Genomic DNA, 17,280 nt, shown 5'->3' with positions numbered 1-17,280 from the left:
TGTGAGTTGCCTGTCACTGGTACTAGGAACTGAAGCAAGGTCCTCTGGAAGAGCAGTACGTGCACTTAACTGCTGAGCCGTCTTTCCAGCCCTCCAGCTTGTCTCTGTCCTGCTTCTTGTGTGGGGCTCCCAGTACCACCTTTGCCCTGTCTATTCTGCTATTAAAACGCAATTACAATCCAAACTCTTCTTGTTGAGCAAAGAGAATTGCCTTCAAGCTGGTCCCAGAGGATTTAGAACTTCAGTACTATAATTCGGCTACAAAAAGGTACAGTCTCTTTATAAGTGTGGTTTTTTTAGAGCATTTATTGATTGCTCATGTATGTTGTTGGGGGGAGGGGAGCACATGCTCTGATGCATGTGTAGAGGTCAAAGGACAATGACAACTTTGTGGCAGTCCAATCTCCTACCATATGGGCTCCATTGATCAGCATCAGGTCACCAGTCTTGGTGGTGAGTGTGTTTACTGGCTAAGCCATCTTAGTAGCTCTTTTAAATCCAACTCAGATCTATTAAGCAGCATTAGGTAAAAACCTGTCAACTCAGCACTATTGTCATTTTTGGACAGAATATTTGTTGTGAAGGCTATAGTGTGCGCGGTAGACTGCTCAGTAGCATCGCTGGCCTCCACCCACCAGATGTGAACAGTACCCATTCCTCCAGTTGTGACAAAAGTTCTCTAAACATTATTCTTAGACTAAGGTTGTCAAATTCAGCAAATAAGAATATATTTCACCGGGCAGCCCTCCTCTGGGGTAAAGTGTCACCCCAGGTCGAGAGCCACTCCTTTCAATGCCTATTCTGTTGATGCTCACTTGCCCACCCCATACCAGTGCAGAGCAACTGTAAGCAGCCCATTCTAAAGGTGAGGAGACTGAATCGTGGCGAGGGGCAGCAGCTTGCACACACTCACCCAGATGGATGACTGATGTCTGCCTCACCCAGATGGATGACTGATGTCTGCCTCTTCATTATCTACTACTACACTAGCTCCAAGTGTCTCCTCTTCTTACGGTACCTTGTATGTTTGTGAACATCTAAGCCACCTTTCCCATCTCATTTTGACCTTTCCATTCTGATGCCCTGGTAATTGGGGCATTGATTACATGAAGGGCCAAGCTAGACATTTTCCTCCAAATCCACCTCACACAGCTCTGTAAGTGTCTCTTGGAGAGAAGGCAAAGAGTAGAGAGGAGGGGGAAAGCAGGGGATGCAGGGTCCCTGCCTCCCAGATCTCTGCAGCCAAACCTGGAGAGACAAAGGACAGCCTGGTGCAGGGACGTTATTTCCCCTGCTCTATCACCCAGCTCAATGGGGTATTCTGGATCCCTGCCCTCTAAAGCTCAGCGGCCTTATTAACAGACCTCAGCTGTGGCCCAAAGCCCTTACCTCACCCGAGAGGGCTCTATTTGCATGATAATGCCCTCTTTGGGAGAATTATTGCTTAATTAAAGAACAGCAATCACTTTAATTAGCATGTCTCCTTGCTCCCTGGTACTTTGCATGGATTCAAATGAGCTGCTCATTAGCCATTGGCACTTGTACAAATCTGGGGCCTCTGGCTGGGAAGGGAGGCTCCCAGGGCAGCAGCCTCAGCCAGGACCTCAGTGGTGGGGAGGCACAGCCTGGCCAAGAGCACAACCCAGGCTTTGTGAGGGGAGCAGCAGACAGGGCCCCAGCCAGTGCCCTTTGGGGCCCAGGAACCCCACACGCTGGGAAAGCCAGGCCCTGGAAGATGGCTTTTGCTAAAGCTCCACAAGGACTTTCTCTTGCCTCTGTCTGCACACTTATGCTGTCCCTCCGGCTTCAGGTCCCCTGCTCTTAGTGTCTAGCTGCCTGACCCATCCTCACCTCCCTACCCTGCCTCTCTCTCACACACACATCTGACTCTGGCTTAATCTCACCTCAGACTCTTCCCATTTGGGGGTTCACTTTTCCGTTCCACCCAACAATGTGGAAACAGCACGTGTGTGTGTGTGTGTGTGTGTGTGTGTGTGTGTGTGTGTGTGTGTGTGTGACCCAAAGACAGCATCTCTCCTTGGGTTAGCTAGCAGCCTTGTAGCTTCACTTTCTGAGATCTATAAAGGTATACAAGAATGACTCTGCACAGATAAGGCCTGAGTGGATTTGCCGAACTCTGAGCCATTGTGGACCCTCACCAGAACTCATCATCCCCAGTTGTTAGAAAATATAGGATGATAATGATAATGGAAGCCGCTGGAAAATGCTGTCTGTGCACTAGCTATGATGTCCACCTAATTATACTCTGGTATTTCTCTCGGTGCTTCTGTCCACTCGCTCAGCAGCCTCTGAGAAGAGTCATGTCTCTTCCATCCACTAGATGTTAGTGTACCTGATCCTTGAAGCTCAGCCTCCTTCCTGTCCCTGTGTTACCATCCATGTAGAAGTGCATGGGTGTGCGCGCACGCGTGCATCCACACACAGAGAGAGAGAGAGAGAGAGAGAGAGAGAGAGAGAGAGAGAGAGAGAGAGCGCGAGCGAGCTGTATCTGGGATTCTTCTATCACTAATGATAAAAGCACACATTTAAAGCAACAAGGTAAGACGGGCCTTAGACTTGCATTCAGATCTGTCTTATAATATCCCGTTTTCATTTTCTGGAACTTTCAATAATTGCTCCATGGCTTTCTGAGCCCTGAGGAGGAAAAACACAGCCTCCCCCTTAAGTCAGCATCTTCTTCTCCTGCAGCCGTGGCAACCCCACCTCCCGTGCCTCCACACTCCCAGCCTGAGCCTGATCAGTGACACTCTCCTATCTATGAAGTCCTCACTTTTGTCGGAATAAGGAGCAGAAGGTAGCTGGGAATGCTGGCTGTGGAGAAAGGAAAAGGAGCGAGTAGTGAAGATTGAGACTCTCATCATCCTGCAGAGAGAGTAACAACAAATCAGGTAAATCCACTTCCTGGCAGGAAGCTGAGCCTGAAAGCAGACGAAGCCACAGCAGTTCAAAGGCAGAGTGACACCCAAACAAGAGGCCAGCCTCTAATCCCCATGGAAAGATGAGAATGGAGCTCTCAGCCCAGGAGGGAGACCGCTGGGCTTTGTTTAATCAGGATTGAAAACACAGACCCATTGAGAGGCTGGGGCTTTGAGGCACAGACCCTGAGGGGCAGTTGCCAAGCTGAAGGCGGCGAAAGCCGCTAGCGTTCACCTCTTTAGTGCTAGGCTTGGCAGTAATGAGGCAAGGGCTGGGACTTTTAACTGACTAGGTCAAAGAGGTTTCCTTATTAGACACACAGCACAGGGCTGGAGGTTGGAACGTGGAAGCTTAGAACAGGATCTTCAGAAAAGATGCGTCCCCTGAAACCTGTTTACCCACCACCACTGAGGTCCCTGCTTGTCACCTCACTCCCAAACCTTCTCTGGCCCGTTCTTCCCACAACTTAGAGAGGAATGTGAGAGACGTGTCCACTCTGTCAGAGAGAACCTGGACGGATAAGAACAACAAACAGGTGGCAGGGGAATGAGCCTGCCCCAGGCTGGTTCATGACCTGCAGGTTAGCGCCTGGGATATGGTAAACAGGGGGGCAGCCCACAGCCCATGGGCAGATACCCTGCAAATGAACTATTCCTCTTTAGGACTGTCCTGTGCAGTGCTGTAGCCCCCAAACTGCCATGGTGCTGAAGGCCCAGGCCCTGAGGGGTTTTTTAAAGCAGTACTTCTCCTGTGCCCTTTAGAGGTTTAGGAGCTAGAACTAAGGAGGAAGGTGGGTGGGAAGGGGAGTCTCCTGTGTCGAGCTCAAACATCACAGCCACAGCGGCATCTTTTTTAATCTGCTCGCTGTGTGTTTCCATATAAGACTTCATTTGAAGAAGCTGTTACGCAACCCAGCAAGTTCAAAAGACACTGCCCTGTGAATAAAAAGATGCTCTAGAGGGAAGGCTCCTGCGTCTCCCTTTCCATCACGTTGCCACTCAGACTTGGCATCCAACCTAATTCACTCCAAGAGGGCCCATTGAGCGCCTCATTTGTATGCCTACTAATTCCACAGAAGCTTTGCAGCAGCTTGCAAAGAGATGTGCACAATGAAATCGGGTCAGTAGAAATGGAGACAAGTAACCAAGCCAGAGCAAACAGACATGATGAGGTGAAGTTGAGAGCAGGGAAGAGAAGCGCACACAGGCAAGCGATAAACGCATTTTTCTCTCTTCTTAGACTCCCAATTGGCCTCTGGGCTTTTCAGAAGACAAATCTCTAGGGAGATGGGGAGGACGGGGAGAGTTAGGAGGGGAGAGAGGAGAGGGGAGGAAGGAGCAAGAGACAGACAGAGGAAAAAAAGAGAAAGCACTCATGTATCTCATTCTTTTTACCTGGGTACAGAAAAAAAAATATGCCAATTTTGGGGATTAGGCTAATTTTTTTTCTAGCTGTACATTTTAGAAGAAAAGTTTCACAATGAACTGAGTGATGGAATTGGCCATGTCTTTGGGTCACTACCTACAGCAACAAGACTCCTGTGGTTTACTGTGGGGTTGCGGGGGGGGGGGGGGGGGAATTAAAGGAATTAACATTAAAAAAAAAAACTCAGTAAAAACATTTCATGTGAGGGAGCAAAATAACAGAACTCAAAAGAGTGGCCTTACGCTGCCTTAGTTCAGTCAAGCATACTCCACCCATCTTAGTTTGGGGTTGCCCCAAAAGCAGGCCTTGGGGAAAAGATAGAGGTATTAGTTGTCTGCTTGGGATCCAACCCCAGTAAATGTGTAGAAGAGTAGACAGTCAAGGTGGAAGAAGAAAACAAGCCCCTACAACAGCGGTATCAGGCTACTTAGTGCTAAGGGAAACCAGTGCCTACTCGTGTTGGGAAATTCTGGGAGTGCCAGAACAGATTCAAGATCAACCCAGGAGAGCAAGCTGGGGTGTTCACATGCCCCATTTCTGTCAGTCTTGGTTGAGAGCTAACCAATTCCACATCAGTCTTTGATGGGGATCCACTTTCATAAGCATTGGTTTGCCGATACTTCCGGTTTACCAATATCTCCAGTTTACCAAGTATGCAGGCCGCACAGGCTCCAGCAGGCAGAGCCGTGTGTGGACCAGAGATGCAGGTGCCTGCAGACAGATGTCACCTAGCATCCTATGAACGAGTGCAGTCCACTGGGAGGCAGGGAGGCAGACAGTATCAACTGAGCTGTTCCGTTCTGGTCACATCAGATATCACTCCACACACTCCTAGCTGTTGCCCAAACTTGCTGAAGTAGAACACTAGGTTCTCTGTGAAACCCATCCATAATTACACCTGGGAGAACCCAGGGAGTGTGTTCACTGGGCAGCCCAGCCAGCCACCCTGTCACGTTCACCGGGCCCTGATAGCTGCCTTAAATAACTTGTCCTAACTTTCAGGTCAATTGCCTCTTCTTCCTGGCATTGGCATCCTCACAGGGTAAAAGCAAAAGAGATCAGCATCATGGTCACCCTTTCCCTCACAGTTCAGACTGTGGAATTCTCACAGTCACTCAGAACATCCCACTGGGTTCCCAGCTAAAATGGAGAAAACGCTTCTCTCCACATACATACAGTCCCGTGTCTCTATAGTGATGGTGGGTTTTGTTTGTTCATGTTGAAGTATGTGTGTGTTAGGGGTGGGGGAGTGTTCTCAGTATGTAGCTCAATACAGTCTCAAATTCTTGGGCTCCAATAAACCCTCTGCCTCAGCCTGAGTAGCTAGGAGTACAGGTGCACACCACCCTGATCAACTGGTCAAGATTTTATTCTTTTTAAAATATTTTATTTATTCTTTGATTCTTTAGTTGATCATGATTTTTTTTTTTTTTTTTTTTTTTTTTTGGTTTTTCGAGACAGGGTTTCTCTGTGTAGCTTTGCACCTTTCCTGGATCTTGCTCTGTAGACCAGGCTGGCCTCGAACTCACAAAGATCCGCCTACCTCTGCCTCTCGAGTGTTGGGATTAAAGGCGTGTGCCACCACTGCCCAGCCTAGTTGATCATGATTTTAATGATCAGCTCTTGATTTTTATGTGACACTTTCTTTCTTCCTTCTTTGGAGGGAACAAACCCAAAGAATATTCTGCACAATATCCTTGCTTCTGTTCAACAAGCTATATTTAGACATACTCTTGCCTCTTCCCCTCTCACAACGCCTTTTGACTACGCTTGGTTTTTTTTTTTTTTGTTTGTTTTTCGAGACAGGGTTTCTCTGTGTAGCTTTGTGCCTTTCCTGGAACTCGCTTTGGAGACCAGGCTGGCCTCGAACTCACAGAGATCCGCCTGGCTCTGCCTCCCGAGTGCTGGGATTAAAGGCGTGCGCCACCACCGCCCGACTACACTTGGGATTGTTTCCTAAAAGAAACCTCAGTCCTTTGTGCAGATTCAGGACTTGCTCCATTTCTGTACCAAGTTTGCTTTGAAATGTCTCAAATACAGTGGTTGATACAACTTAGAATAGAACTGGGCATCTACCTCACATGATAGCAGTTTAAAAATTTGATAAAATGGATAAGTCCCACGTTCTTCAAATAACCTCTCACAAGTACTACTTTTGGTAGCTGCTGATGAACAGATGTATCAATATTATATTCCATTGAGAGATCCTGGGATACTGGTATTCTTTATTGATGAAAGGGAAGAGGTCCGTTTGGAAAGCAGATGAGCAGGCAGCATTTTTGATGATTTTTAGGTAACTGACCAGAACTCTCAGCTGTGTGGAGGCTGTTGCACTTCAGCATGAAGAAAGGCTAGAGAGGTACTTGCAGAGAAAGAAAGAATTTTTCCTGAGGAACTGGTCCATCTTGGTTTTTTGTTGTTGTTATTGTTGTTTTTTCTGAGCAGGGGTGTCTAATAGGGAAATCATGAAAATATAAAAACATAATTAAAGGAATCAGAATGGTCTAACTATGATATCTATATTGTTTTAAAATTTTAAATGTTTATAATGTCACTTTGGTCAGAAAATAATCCCTGTCTACAGTGAATCTTGAGATGTTATCAAAACACAGGTTTTTGCTTGAACATCAGCATCCAGGGGTCTGTACTCTTTTCATATCTATCAAGTCAAGGCCAAATAAGGGATATTAAAACCTCAACCTTAGCCGGGCAGTGGTGGCCCATGCCTTTAATCCCAGCACTCAGGGGACAGAGGCAGGTGGAGCTCTATGAGTTCAAGGCCAGCCTGTTCTACAGAGTGAGTTCCAGGACACCCAGGGCTGTTACACAGAAAACCCTGTCTCGGAAAAAAACAAAACCAAAACAAAACAAAACAGAAAAACAAACAAGCAAGCAAACTCTCAGCCTTGTACTGGATACTGAAAGTAAACAAGAGATCAATAATCGCATGACTTTTGAAAACTCTAACTGCTTCCTAGGTCAAAGCATGGACAAGGAAGACACAACCACAATCTCATTCTATACCATTTGATTTCTGTAACAGGAAAGATACTCCATGTTATCCAATGTGGCCCCCAAAATGGGTAAGGGGAAAGCTAGAGAAAAGTGGTTGAAGGGCTCTGGGGTAGAGCACTGGTGCAGCATGCCCGTGGCCCTGGGTTTGATCCCCAGGACTGAGAAAATAAAGAGCCAGCTGCTTAGCAAGGCCAATTCGTAGCAATTAGTGGAAATATAGTAGTGTGAATAGTTAAATAACAGATTAAATAAAAAGGATGAAGTTTTGGGAACTGGGTACATTGTTGTGGGATATTTATACACTGTGTAAAGATATATTACTGTGATTGATTTAATAAAGAGCTGAAAGGCCAAGAGCCAGGCAAGAGGTATAGGTGGGACTTCCAGGCAGAGAAAAGGAAGTAGGAGATGAATCTAGGCCTGCATCAGACATCAACGAGACATGGAGGGAGTTGGATATACAGAATGAAAGAACTGTAAAAAGCCATGAGACAAAGTATAAATTAATATAAATGAGTTAATTTAAGTTCTGAGAGCTGGTGGGAAAAACCTAAGGTAAGGCTAAGCTTTCATAGTTGATAAGAAATCTCCGTGTCACATTATTTGTGAGCTGGCAGCTGACAACAAAGCCTGCTACAAATGGCACCCAATGTGTGGCACATCATGGAGCCCACTGCTCACAGCCTATGGAGGATCTGCTCTTTTAAGAGGCTCTGCTGTGCAGAAGAGTACTCAAGCAGCATGCAGCCAGTGTAACCACTGACATGTGGTTAGGCTCTCAGGGAACTGAGTGGGAAGAGCCAGATACCAGAGCTATGCAGCAGTAGCCTAGCAGTTTAAGGTTTTCCTCACATGTCAGAGAATGCCACAAGTTTGAGACTACAGGAGCTTAGTAAAGTCAGGTCCTAACTGAGAAAACCTTTGAACAGGTATAGTCTGTTTTAAAATGTGCCTAGATGTTAAAAGAAAAGAAAATGGATAGAGACAGTCACAGAAAAAAAATAGTTTAAAAATTAAAGTTTTTAAAAAAATAATATAAAAGGAATAAGCCACATAAAGATGGGAAATACATAGGGTATCTGGATCCTATATGGTGCTTTGTTGACTTTGAATTTTTTAATGCTAATGTATGAAAAACAACTACTGAGACACATCGGGTTATGGAAACTGCTAAATTAAACCAACCAATATGTTTTTAAAATATCTTAATTTCAAAATAAAGGCCAGAAAATGTGTTAGGGGAGAGGTTATGCCTTTGTTTCCCCAGGAAACAAAAAGTTATGGTTCTCTTCAAAATTAATAAAGGTCAGATTTGACTGGGAGGAACCTCCTGAGGATATTGGCTGCAGACGTGAGGGGAAAAGCCAAGAAAGACTACAGGATGGGTGATATATAAGCTGATCCCTTGACATGGGAACAGCTCTGAGACTAGGTGAGACATGGTAAATCTTGTAGGCTACAGAGTCCTCATGATCTATTATTACATGCCATCCTTTCACATGGCATGGATAGAGATTGGGTTATACAGTCCAAACAGACTTATAAAGTTGACAGATGCCTTTTACCTGCTCAAACATAAAACAAAAGAAATCATCTTTAACTGACTTATGCATACTACACGTTCCATACTTGTGTTAATACAGATATGTATGTTACCTTTAAAAGTTTGTGTGTTTTCAGAAAGAATAAAAGGACCAAACACCAACAAAGACAAGTAACCCAGGTGATCCAGCCTCTCAGAATGCCTCTGCTACAGTTTCCTCAAAATCTACCTCCAGAACATTTTCAAAGCTACTAGCTATGATTGTCCAGCCTCATGTACTACTCCAGCCAGGACTTCAGATAAGCCCTGCCTATTATACAGAGACTGGCAACAAATAATACAGCTAGTTCTCCCAGGACTTGAATATTATCCCAATTTTCGCAGGGTCCCCTAAAGATGTCATTGCCCCCAGATGTAGCATGAATCTTAAAAGGTCTTATTGATAAAAACAAACCTAGTGCCAGTTACCTGAGTGAATGCTGGAAGATCAGAGAAGCAGGACAAGCCACAGCCACCTCACCTTGCCAATTCCTCAGCTGATCCTGTTTCCTCAGACTGGAAGCCTCCAGAATGAATCTCAGCTGAACTGTTGCTCAAAAGCCTAAAAGTTTAAGCAGCTCCAGTTCCTGGTCCTCACGCCTTATATACCTTTCTGCTTCCTGCCATTACTTTCTGAGATTAAAGGCATGTGTCACCATGCCTGGCTGTTTCCAGTGTGGCTTTGAACTCACAGAGATCCAGACAGATCTCTGAGACCTTCGGAATGCTAGGATTAAAGGTGTGTGTGCCACCATTTTCTGGCCTCTGTATCTAGTGGCTGTTCTGTTCTCTGACCCCAGATAAGTTTATTAGGGTGCACAATATTTTGGGGAACACAATATCACCACATCCAGACAACAAAAAACAGTCTAGAGAACACAACACCCACATTCCCAAGAGGTGGGGCAGGTGGCTTTTGGTCATTTGGTGGGTTGTGAATGTTTGCCACCAATGAGGGTGGTTGGTTGCTAATTGTTGCTGGTCATGGTAAGGGAGGAAAATAAGCAAGGGAGGTAGGATTCAGAAATCTCTTTCTCAAAAGAAGGGGAGGGGGGATACAGAAAGGATAGGATAATGGGTAGATTATTGAATCTGCTTTAAACTAAAAAAAACTATTAATCTCAAATAGTTTATATTGGTATGGATTTTGTATATTGACACAAATGTCTAATGTAAGGTTATTTTTGTTATACTATATATGTTTCTATTCTTGTTTAAGGTATTGTATCTATGCAGATCATTTAAAAATGTATATAATTAAGAAAAACAGGTTAGTAGTTAGTCATCTATAATAATCAAACTTGTAGTTATGTTAGGTATGTTTTCAAGGTAAAACAGAGATATATTTTAGATAGATAGGTGGTCTTCAAACACTTCAGAGACCTACAGAATATGACTCTGAGACATGTCTGCTCCTGGCAGCACCAATTTACTTAAAAAAAAAAGATGATGACCATCAGAGAACCTCCATGTGGAGTTAGCCACTGGTCAAGAAACTGCCCTAGCCTCAACTGCTGACAGTTGCTGTCCAAACTGAACAAGCAGGACATGAACGTGACTGTAGCTGGAGTTCTCCTGCCTGGCCCACAGTCAGGACAAATCTCTCTCACCCGCCAGTCCCACAGCCGCTCAAACCCGACCAAGTAAACACAGAGACTTATATTGGTTACAAACTGTATGGCCGTGGCAGACTTCTTGCTAACTGTTCTTACAGCTTAAATTAATCCATTTCCATTAATCTGTACCTTGCCACGTGGCTCATGGCTTACCGGCATCTTCACATGCTGTTTGTCATCGTGGCAGCTGGCAGTGTCTCTCTGACTCAGCCTTCCACTTCCCAGCTTTATTCTCCTCCTTGTCCCGCCTACACTTCCTGCCTAGCCAATGGCCAATCAGTGTTTTATTTATTGACCAATCAGCAACACATTTGCCATACAGAACATCCCACAGCAGGTGACTGCCAAACATTGCCAGGACAAGGTAGGACAGTCCTTCAAAATTTTTGCTTCACAGAAAAGTCTGTCAGATATTCTAGGCCTGTAGGCCAAAGATGGATGCCACAATATTACAGAGGAAACTTTGGTGACTGTCTAGGCAGCCAGCTGCTTCTGTCATTTCTATAGTTTTGGAAGTTGTTTGCTCGGCACTTACTGTTTACTCAGGTAATATTATATCCTTCTTGGGTCTCTGATGGAGTTGAAGATGAGATAGGTATAGTTACAATTTTCACTGTTAACAAATACAAAAAAGAAACTCAAAAAAGAGGTATAAAGTGTATAAGGTTGAGGAAGAAAGTAGATGAATCTAGGCCTGCATCGGACACCAATGAGATATGGAGGGAGTCGAATATAGAGAATGAAAGAAAGGTAAAAAGTCATGAGTCAAAATGTAGATTCATATAAATGGGTTAATTTAAGTTATGAGAGCTAGTGGGACAAGCCTAAGCTAAGGCCAAGCTTTCATGGTTGATAAGAAGTCGCCCTGTCATTATTGGGGAGCTGGCAGCTGACAACAAAGCTTGCTACAGTGCATAGCTCAGTTGGCAGAGTGCTTATGCAACACGCTAACACTCACAAAGCTGTAGGCTGGAATCCCAGCACTGCCTAAGCAGGGTATATTGATACACACCTGTAATCCCAGACTCCAGAAGCAGAGAATGAGAAGGTCCAAAATCTCAAGATCTTCCTCAGCAAAAGGGAGTTTGTGTTTGGCATTATGAAAAGTGTCTGATCTTCCTTTAACTAGAAGAGAATGTCTGAGACTTGATACTCTCTTGAGAGCTGGATCTTGAACTACCTATTGTCTAGTTCTCCACAGCTGGCTAAGACCATGGGAATTTGGTGACAAGCTAAGTAACTCAAATTATAAACCTAATTGATGCATAAAGTCTGAGGTAGCTTAACTCTAGGAAAAGGATGTGAACCTTATGGTACTCTCAACATATAAACCATGTGGTACTCTTATGGTTGTATGGCCTTGGCAAAATCATTTATCCTTTCTTTCATGTGTAAAAAGAGGGTAATAACAACCTTGCAGGTTCGTGTGGACTAGAGCTATTGCATGAACAAAAGGAAGATGGCTGTTTTTGATTCACAGAGCCCAGCAAAGGACATGCTTGTTTTCATCACCGAGTGAGGAGGCCTTTGAATGGAGATGTGATTCCTTTTGATTGACGTGCCCAGAAGTACACTCAGGGGATGTTGGGCCCTGATATGTAATCATGCTCAGAAAGACTTAAGGTTATTAATCAATTTAGCAATTAAGAGGACATTTAGAATTAATTTTCTCCTAGAGTCATCAGAGCACAGCTCTGAGCTAGGTACTCCAGAGAGAATTTTTTAGATTTTTTCTGTGGCTGTGTGTGGCAGTTGACCGGCAGCCTTTCCCTCTGGACATTGTCAAGGCCTAAATAAATCACATCACTCTTTTATGGTCTGCCTTTGCAAATGGAGTTCATTATCTCCAGGGACACCTTCAACATGCCGGAGGGGATATATAAAGCCATTGGACAGAAATGGCTATTTCTAAGGGGATCCTTTTAGTAAAGACCTTCAAGGGAAATTGAAAGTAATCAGTCAAAGGTAGGTTTATCACTCAATCTTAAGATAAGGTATGAAACTATGAAGTAATGTCACACTAATGGTGGGTTTGTTACCTGTAAGTCTGAACTTTAAGCTACCCAGAAGGTTCCTCTTATCTGAGGATAACTGATCCATGAACAGCATTCCTGAAAGTGAATCCACTTAAAATAGGGCCCATATGTACCATAGTAAATACATAAAAGGAAGTGTGGGTTTGGATTTTATGTTGAAAATTAAACCAAAGCAAGTTACTACACAGTATCATCCTTTCCTATCTAAAGCATCGTGTAATTTAGAAGATTCCTGTCTACCCTAGATAGAGTTACTATTGCTGTGATGAAACACCATGACCAAAGCAACTTGGGGAGGACAGGGTTTATTTGGCTTATACTTCCACATCATTGTTCATCATTGAAGGAAGTCAGGGCAGGAACTCAAACAGGGTAGGAACCTGGAGGCAGGAGCTGATGCAGAGGCCACAGAGGATGCTGCTTACTGGCTTGCTCCCCATGGCTTGCTCAGTTTGCTTTCTCACAGAACCCAGGACCACTAGCCCAGGGTGGCACCACACACAATGGGCTGAGCCCTCCCTCATCAATCACTAATTAAGAAAATGTCCTATGGCCAGACCTTATGGAGGCATTTTCTCCTTTCAGATGACTCTAGCTTGTGTCAAGTTCATATAAGACCAGCCAGCACACTGTGTGCCCTTGTTCACCTGTGCCAAGGAAGGCACAGACCCTCCAAACACCCCTTACATTAGCCTGTCTTATGAGTAGTTCAACTTCTTGTCCCCAGTGATCAGTAAGAACAGGATATTTTATTTATTTATTTTTTTATTTATTTTTGTTTTTTTTGAGACAGGGTTTCTCTGTGTAGCAGCTGTCCTGGAACTCACTTTGTAGACCAGGCTGGCCTGGAACTCAGAGATCTGCCTGCCTCTGCCTCTCGAGTGCTGGGATTGAAGGCGTGTGCCACCACCGCCCGGCTAGAACAGCCTATTTTCTTAACCAAATTTCAGTTAAGATTCTCCTTTTTCTCAGGTCTCCAGAGTGTTGCCAACCCTCTGTCCAAGCCAGATCACAGCATCCCAGAGCACAGGCTAGCCCAAGTTAAACCTTTTATTTACAGACACTCAGGAGGCCATATCATCCACCCCAGTTCCTCACACCTGCTCCTTTTAGCACTCCTTGCTCCTCCATAAAAGAAAGGCCCTTTTTGCCCGAAGTGTAAGCCAGTTGCTGCTGTGAGGGTCAGAGCTGTCTCCCTGTCACAGTCACCATTTTCCCCGTGACAACCTTACAACAGTCTTTGGCATAAAGATCTATCTTGGCGTGACCTGATGACATGTCTTTAATCCCAACACAGGGAGACAGAGGCAGGCAGATCTCTGTGAGTTCAAGGCCAGTCAGAGCCACACAATGAGAACCTGTCTTAAAAAAAAAAAAAAAAAAGTTCACTTTTTCCAAATCCACATTTGTTCTTCTTTTAACTGTAGTAATATTCCACAAAAAGTGAGGAGATGGCTCAGTGCGGAGAGTGCCTACTGCAGAAGCATGTGGACCTGAGTTTGGATCCAGAGCACCCACATAAAAGCTGGGTGTGGCAGTAGGTGCCTGTAACCCCAACACTTGTGGGTGAAGGTAAGAAGTTGGAAACATTGGAAAATTAAGAAACAGAAGCCCACCCTGCAACATTTGGACATTGTGATATACTGTAATCCCAGAACTCGGGAGCTGAGGCAGAAGGGTTAGGAGTTCAAGGCCAGCCTGTGCTTCATAGTGAGACCCTGTTAAAAGAGGTGGGAAGGGGGAAGGAAGGAAGGAGGGAGAAAAGTTGAGCAAGCCAGTAAGCAGTGTCTCCCTATGGTCTCTGCTTCGACTTCTGCTTCTGCGCCTGCCTCGGCTTCCTTTTATAGTAAATTGTAACCTGTAAGCAGAAATAAGGCCTTGCCTTTTCAAGTCGCTTTTGGTTATGATGTTTATCACAGCGACAGAAAAGAAAACTAGAACCTACGGTAAATAAGTTGTGTGTGTATATTAAACTCATTTGTTTCGTGAAACATCCAATCAGACCAACATTCTTCAGTCCATGTTCAGTGTGCCCTTTGCTTCCATACCCATAAAAACATGACATACGATGGGAACTCACGACAGAGGAAGCCTGCTCATCCAATGGTCAGAATGAGAGAGAAGAAGGGGCTAGGGTCCCGGTATCCCCTTCAGAAGCACATCCCCATATGACCAGAAGACTTCCACCTTGGCCCCACCTTTGACAGGCCCCACCTCCCAACGCAGCCATGGAGCTTTTAACACATGGGCCCTCTGGGGACACTGATCCAAGTCATTGCACTCTTGGCCTTTGCTGCTTTTTTTTAAAAAATCAGAACCTTTCATTAATGTAGTTTAAGGACACCAAGAGTTCTGCAAATATTGATAAGGAAGACAGTAATCCTTCCAACTCCCACCTCAATACCTACTCCTCCACTCCTCAGGATGACCTACTCAACTCTTTCTAATGAATTCCTTTCCTTCTTCCTCCCTCCCTCCATCCCTTCCTCCCTCCTCCCCTTCCTTCCTTCCTTCCTTCCTTCCTTCCTTCCTTCCTTCCTTCCTTCCTTCCTTCCTTCCTTCCTTCCTTCCTTCCCCCTTCCCACCTCTTTTAACAGGGTCTCACTATGAAGCACAGGCTGGCCTTGAACTCCTAACCCTTTTGCCTCAGCTCCCGAGTTCTGGGATTACAGTATATCACAATGCCCAAATGTTGCAGGGTGGGCTTCTGTTTCTTAATTTTCCAATGTTTCCAATTTCTTAGATTTCCTTATTTTAGGCATTTCTTCGTTTCCCAGGTGGAAAAGGAGGATTTATCACTGCCTCGCCAAAACTCGGGACCTCACCACACACATCTCTTGTCCCTGCTCAGCCTGAAGTTTCCCCAGTATAATTAGATCATAATTCTCATTAGATCAACATTCAATATTTACCTTAACAAGAATACATAAACATACTTCACAGCCAAATACTTCACGATTGTATAGTGATTATTTTTCTTTTCTTGCTAAATTTTCTTCCTAAGGTTGAAAATCATTTTGATTTTGTTTATTTGCTTAGCTTTCTATATACTTGACACTAATATATTCCCAAACTCTCCCTAGGTTGAGTGTGTGATGTGCTCTCAAGTCTCTGAAATGCTGCGATGCCTTCAGTATTGTGGCCATTTCCTTTTCTTGAGGAGACAGCTCTGGATCTTATGGCTGGGCCAGTTTGGGTTGCTGCTCCGAGACCTGCTGCATAGCTCCTGGCTTGAGAGCTCTCCTGCCATCTGACCAGAGTCTTCTTTTCCAGGAACCATGCCTGCCCTCTGATGTGGGCTCTTCTTCCCCACGGACTATGCCTTCTATTTTTCTTTGGTTGAATAGATGGTATCATCACAGTAGCTTCCTGAGACAGAGTCGCAGCAAGACAAAATTTGAGACCACTCATCTCTGAAGACGTTGCCATTCTACGCTCACACTGAATTGAGAGTTTGGGTGAGGAGGGGATTCTGAGTTGGAAGTCGCTGGCCATTCTGACTTCAGTGTTGTTGGAAGGGCTTCTGCTCGTCTCCTTCTTTTGCATGAAACCTGCTTATTTGCTCTGGAATCTCTAGTCTGTTCTCTTCATTACTAATACTAAAATGCCATAGGAATAAACCTTCGTTTTACAGGATTGTTTTTCTTCATTAATTATTCTGGGCATTCAGTGGGTCTTTTTAGCCTAGAAACTCATTTGTTTAAGACTGGGGGTGGGATTTCCTTGGATTATGCATTGATTTATTTTTAATATCTATCTTCTCTATGCTGTTTTGAATTCCTATAATCTATAATTTGAATGCTTTCATGAACAAGTCCAATTCTCTCTCTCTCTCTCTCTCTCTCTCTCTCTCTCTCTCTCTCTCTCTCTCTTTCACACACACACACACACACACACACACACACACACACACACACACACACACTTACAGTGTAGCTGGCCTCAACCTCTCCATCCTCCTGCCCCTGCCTCCTGACACCATGCCACCATGCTTGACCTCTTCCCTTTACCCTGAGTAATTTTTCTTCACCTTGGTTTTCATTTCCACTGATTTAATCTTTTTTTTCTCCTATCATATTTGATTTAGGAAAGCTGTTCTTTTTTTCCCCTGAGAATTCCTTTTTAATAGCATTCCATTCTTGACTTTTAGATGCAATATCACATCTTCTTAAAATTTAACTTTCTTATTGTTGTGGTGTGTGTGTGTGTGTGTGTGTGTGTGTGTGTGTGTGTGTGTGTGTGTGTGCAGGTGCACACGTGTAGAGGTCAAAGGGTGATTTTCAGAAGTCAATTCTCTCCTTTTATCATGGCTTTTTCGGATCCAATTCTGGTCATCAGGCATACTCTGCCTGCCAATCCTTCTCACTGGCCCAATAAGATCATATTTTTGTAAGTATATTGTGTTTGTTTACTTTTCATTGATGTGGTCAAAATCGTGAACACAACTATTTTATAGAGGAAGGTTTTATTCCGTCTTACAGCTTACAGTCCATCATCAAGGGAGGCTAAGGCGGAAACCGAAACAGAGACTGTGAAGAAATGCTGATTATTGGCTTGCTCTCTATGGCTCTTACAGTTTACTTTTTCAAGCAACCCAGAACCACTTGCCAGGGTTAGCACCGCCCACAGTGGTGATTGACCATTGACCATTAATCAAGAAAATGCTCCC

At 44.4% G+C, this 17,280-nt stretch overlaps 1 long non-coding RNA gene across 1 annotated transcript; it reads left to right on the top strand.

Moving 5' to 3' along the window:
- The first annotated feature begins 2,464 nt into the window (after positions 1 to 2,464).
- Positions 2,465 to 16,247, top strand: LOC128121544 (uncharacterized). Its single transcript, XR_008222214.1, has 3 exons — positions 2,465 to 2,559; positions 2,710 to 2,909; positions 15,695 to 16,247. It is a non-coding gene; the product is annotated as an uncharacterized LOC128121544 (long non-coding RNA).
- The last annotated feature ends 1,033 nt before the right edge of the window (positions 16,248 to 17,280 follow it).

The sequence above is a fragment of the Peromyscus californicus genome, unplaced genomic scaffold, assembly GCF_007827085.1.
Source record: "Peromyscus californicus insignis strain IS unplaced genomic scaffold, ASM782708v3 Scaffold_11__1_contigs__length_118956290, whole genome shotgun sequence".
Taxonomy (NCBI): Eukaryota; Metazoa; Chordata; class Mammalia; order Rodentia; family Cricetidae; genus Peromyscus; species Peromyscus californicus.
This window is presented reverse-complemented; position numbering and strand designations above follow the sequence as displayed.